Below are 6,000 nucleotides of genomic sequence, written 5' to 3'. Positions count from 1 at the left end.
TCAGGTCACCACTTTTATGAACATGGTACCAAATTCGAGTCAAACCCTATACAACACAAAAAGAATTTTGTAAATCGGACCACAAACGGCTGAGTAATCGTTGAACATACATAAAAAAAAATACATACAGCCGAACGTATTACCTCCTCCTTTTTGGAAGTCGGTCAAAAATAAACAAATTCTTATGACACATTAAAAAGTTGGTCAGTTTTTTGCGATAAACATGGAGGTCATAAGATGATGCATTTGCGTACTCCTTTTGCGCCCTTTAACCGCTACGTTAACGGTTTAAGGCGGGGATTAATCTTAATCCAAAACGATAACTTTGCACACAACCAAAGACCAAGCGTATACGCATCGCAATAAGAATCATTTTAGCTTAGCATAAAACTGTAGTCACTCGAGCGGATCTTCTCTATTTTTCATGTTTTTTTTTAAATATCTTTGGAAATTAATATTAAGAAACAAAATTGTTCGGTTAAATAATTTTTAATATAGATTTACTAACAATTTATTCAAATAAAATGTATAATTATCCTAGTTAATACTTATATTTCGATGAAATAGATTTTTATCGGAGGTGAGTTTGTAAATTAATTACAGCCAAAGTATTACATTTTATTAAAATGTTTATGGTTTAAGGTATTTTAAATATTGTGCTTTATATGTCATATTTTTTAAAACTTCGTAATTATATTGGAACTAGGTAAACCGGAAGTCGCGGAATAACAATTTGAGGTTTATCCTCGCCTTAAGAATGTAACATTCATAATTTTAGATCCCAAGAACCCTTCCGAGAAAAGTTCTTTGAGTAATGTAAGCTGTAGAGTTCTGCAGAAACTTACAACTGAGTTAAGGTAATAGTATAAAAGCATCCGTGGCCTAATGGGTAGACCTTTGGTTGGCACTTGTAGAGGGTGCAGGTTCGATCCCGGGTGGAGGCGTGTGACCAATGAGACATTTCCCGATCTCAAGTACATAATACGAACGGTCATACGGTGAAGAAAACATCGTGAGGCCAAACACCCGCACATAGTTGGTCCCAGACGTATTGACTAGTTCTTTCGTCTAAACTAGGTTGCGAGAATGTTGTTTTTTTTTTTTTTATGAAATAAGGGGGCAAACGAGCAAACGGGTCACCTGATGAAAAGCAACTTCCGTCGCCCATGGACACTCGCAGCTTCAGAAGAGCTGCAGGTGCGTTGCCGGCCTTTTAAGAGGGAATAGGGTAATAGGGGAGGGTAGGGATGGGAAGGGAAGGGAATAGGGGAGGGTAGGGAAGGGAATAGGGTAGGGGATTGGGCCTCCGGTAAACTCACTCACTCGGCGAAACACAGCGCAAGCGCTGTTTCACGCCGGTTTTCTGTGAGAACGTGGTATTTCTCCGGTCGAGCCGGCCCATTCGTGCCGAAGCATGGCTCTCCCACGTAAAAATTGTATGTGTTTGGGCAACCATACAGACATTTACTTAAATCCTGTCCCAGGCACTACCGTATTTGCAGAGGAGTGGTTGCTTCGCTCTGAAAATACTGTATAAATCATCCACAACGGATGCAAAAGGCCTAGTTTTTTAAGGCAATAAATATTTCTAGCAATGCATTTAATTGGTCAGTTGAAAGTGACTTTTTACTTTCGTACATTATCCATAAACAAACTTGTAAAAGTAGCTATGCAAATGAAAGTAACCAAAAGTAGTCCGAAATAACGGAGCGATTGAGAGGACATCTCGTTTTATTCGGCTACAGTGCCTTTATTTCGTCCTTCATTTTACTGATTTTCGAAAAAAATAAGTTTTATGTAAACTGTAAAGCTATAGCTGCCAATACACTTTTTTTTGCAGCGATTTCAAGGAGCCCCGTCATAATCATGATTTATGAATTGTGATCGAAAATTTTGAAAATTACCTGACCCTTTCAATAATTACCTATTCACTGTATCGGTATAACTACCGTATACCATGTCATCTAGCCATTCTCAAAGTGTGCTGCGGACCCTTGCAAGGGTCGTCGCTCCGCGAGCGAAACATATATGAATTGTTTTTAAAAATGTTTTCAGATACCAGTATAGAGACAATTAATTTAAGGACACAATGTTCTTTTTTGGGGAGTCCGTCAAAAATGTCACTTCTTAATAGAGTTCCGCCATCAAAAAAGTTTAAGAACCGCTGATCTAATCAATAATACTATCAATAATCAATTAGCTAATCGGGTGAATCTCTCTGGCGACGCCGAAGGCGCCACGAAGGAGGCTGCTCCCTGTAACTAGTCACTAGAATGCATAAATTTACATAAAATCGACCAAGTGCGAGTTGGACTTGTTTACTTCCGTACCATTATAGAGCAAAAAGAGACAAAAAATTGTGTTTTTTGTATGGAGACCTTTATTAATTTTATTTTATTAGAATTTTATTATTAATTAATTATTATTAAAATATAGAATATACCTATAGATACAATTGAGTATTTTGTGAACATTTTCCAAATCCCAAAAGATGAAATTTGTTGTAAGTATGCCATAGATAGGTATTTAATTTATTTTCTTTTTAGTATATTTTGTTGTTACTTATAGTGGCAACAGCAATACATAATCTGTGAAAATTTTAACTCTCTAGCTATTACCATAATGGGGATTGTCCATGTTTTTTTAATTTTGCTCATTACAAAAACATTTCGAGGAATAGGGTCAGTGATCGTTTTTCTGTATATAAACGAAAAAAATACCCATTAGTTACTTATATTTTTGAACAAATACGTTTAACCTTTATTTGACCTTCAATGGCGTTAAATTAGCAATAAATTCGACCAACATTACGTTTCGAACTTTTTTTAAGCTTCTCGTATCACATAATGAGAACTTGCATTTGACGAAACAGCCATTATAAATAAGATTGAAAGGGAATTTAAAACATATGCAGAGGTCAATTGGCGGCCGATGATGACGTCAGAGCGAAACTTTAAAAATTTATTGAGAAAAAACTAGCCAATGAATTTCAAAATTATTTAATTTATATTCTTAAAATACCCTATTTTAACGAAAAAAAAAAGTACATGTGATTTTTTGGACAATGCCCATTGTTGAGATACAGCCTGGAGACAGACAGACGGCAGACATCAAAGTCTATTAGCAATAAGGTCCCGTTTTTACCCTTTAGGTACGGAACCCTAAAAACCGGGTACATCACGTGTCGTTTCGGATTCATTATTGAAAGTTATATATATTGGAATATTTTGCATTTATCCAAAGCACAAGGCAAAGCAAATTTTTATGAAAAACTACAAAATTTGTATGAAATGTTGAATTTAATCTCATGTTTTGGAGTGTTCCACTTATGTATGAAACTCAGACCTAAAATATCAGCGGGATTTGCAGGTAGGTCGCGATAATTTACACTTTTGAGACCAGAACATAATGAAAGTCCCACCAATTTTCATGAGTCGCACTGTAAGAATGGTATCGGGTCTCACGTAGAACCAAGCTTTTAAAGCTTTTACCTCTACGACCGAAGTTTACAAATTTTACACCCTAGTCAAAGTACTACACACATATTTCTAAATTTCGCATTTATTGTACAGACTAGATATTATGACCGACATGACCTGCTTGTAAATTACGAATTAAAAATAATTGAGTGGAATCTCTGTGAAACAATTTATTGGACAAAGCAAATCGATTGAACATTGTCTTTTACGATGTCATTATTCGTTAGCCTTTTAATTGCTCGTTAATAAACGATAATTATTTTTATTTCGTTCAAGGTGAGCCATTCATGGAATATTATTTACGTTTTCACGAGGGCAACGAACTTTAAAAGATTTATAAAATCTACTTGTAAGAACACTATTTAGGTACGGTAGGTTTACAGTAGGAACCTCTAGAGCAGCGGTAGGCAACAAGCGGACCGCGAAAGGTCGAATCCCGGACCGCGAAATATTGTATACTTACTAATGTCACAGAATATATGTATATTAGTAGTATCAACTAATGTATTTTATACCAAGTATCAATAATTATTACATAGATAAGGTATACTCGTAGGTACGTATACCTTTATTAATTAAAATAATATTTTTAAGCTACATAGGACAAGAGTGTTTCTTCTGGACCTCGTTAAAATTTTCCAACAGTATCCGGACCCCAGCAAAAATACTTGCCGACCCCTGCTCTAGAGTCTAGACTTTAGGGTTCGGTTGTTATAGTTTAATAAAAAAATGTTGGGAAGAAAAAAATGTGTTGCTAACGGGTAGTGGCAAACCAGCTTTCGAGGTTTAAAGAAGGCCATGCAAGTCCTGATTTCAAGGCGAAAACGTTGAGGAAAACACAGTAGCTGAATATGAAAATCTATCGAATGTTCGGTGATCATTTTCATGTTGATCGAATTGATTTATAAGGTCAAGCAAGCGACTGGCAAGCGAAGCCAGCATTCTTATCATAAATTAAACGAATTTCCTTAAAATAACCGGTACGTGCCAGATTTGTAAATATCAATTGTAACTAAATTAGAATTCCGTGAAAAGAGGATCAATGATCATGTTGAGATGCATGTAATCAAGTAATCAGTAAAAAATAATATTTATTTGTGGCTGTTAAGCTTCAAAATCGTTGAGCAAAAAATATAAATTGCAGTGATAGAATTCGACAACAACAAATAATAATTAATTAAAAATACGGAACACACAACAATTTGTTGTTTCTTCTTGATAAATAATAATAATATCTATGGACGCTTCACACCAATGGTTTGCAAACATTTATATTCATGTATAATTTCTGACCTTACACTTTTTGGTTTTGATTATTTTATGTAATATAATATGTAATACATACGATTCATAAATTAACTATTTATTATTTTAGCATTATGTACTGACGAATAAGATTTTTTTATGTTAATTTTTTTATTGCAATCTTGTCACAGTGCATAAATATTTTTTCGAGGTCGAAATATTTTATGTTTAATACTTATAATATAATTTTATGGGGTTTACTCGTATTCCGGCTTTATCGTTTAGGATTTTTTTAATGAAATAAGGGGGCAAACGAGCAAACGGGTCACCTGATGGAAAGCAACTTCCGTCGCCCATGGACACTCGCAGCATCAGAAGAGCTGCAGACTTGCGTTGCCGGCCTTTTAAGAGGGAATAGGGTAAGAGGGGAGGGTAGGGATGGGAAGAGAAGGGAATAGGGTAGGGGATTGGGCCTAGTAGCGCTGTTTGAGGCCTGTTTTCTGTGAGAACGTGGTATTTCTCCGGTCGAGCCGGCCCATTCGTGCCGAAGCATGGCTCTCCCACGCATAGGATTATTTAGGATTTATAAAAATGGAGGTTTGCAACTAAATTTTAGGACTTTTAAAGTATTAAGTAGACCTACTACCCGCAATTTTCGAGCAGTACTTGCAAGTGTTGTGTATTTTCTGTTCATATAACTTAGTTCTAGCTACTATCATTGTTTAGTGAATTTTGCGATTATCTTTGCATAATTAAGAGATATTTATATCCAATTTTTAAAACAATTAATCATGATAATGTGTAGTTTATGGGAGAGGATGATAAATTACTCCCGTGACTGATAAGAAGACAATGATTCTAGATATATACTATGACAGCTTGCCTAGTGTTTACGGCATAGAAATACCAATTAATCTCGAAAATCGAAATGTAAACAAAGCTTTTGCAGCTATGACGCTACCAATTTAAATAATATGTAACGATGAAGAAACACATTAGTTTAGTCGAGTTTTAATTTTTTTATTTACATGTGGATTAAAATAATTGTAGCAAAGTTTATATTCTGGAGACAAGGAGGATCGTTTAAAAGACACCACATATCATCTATGGTCGAATTTGCAAACTACAACTACAAAAACTACTGAAGGCGTCACTATTAATTCTTCGGCTGTCTCTAACTATCCTTTAGATCTTTCGATATTTAAAAAAGTTAAAAAACCCTTGGAGAATTCAAGCAGAAAGGTACATGTAGGCCACCCTTGCTTTGGTGGAAGTC

The sequence above is a fragment of the Aricia agestis genome, chromosome 9 (genome assembly GCF_905147365.1).
Source record: "Aricia agestis chromosome 9, ilAriAges1.1, whole genome shotgun sequence".
Taxonomy (NCBI): Eukaryota; Metazoa; Arthropoda; class Insecta; order Lepidoptera; family Lycaenidae; genus Aricia; species Aricia agestis.
This window is presented reverse-complemented; position numbering follows the sequence as displayed.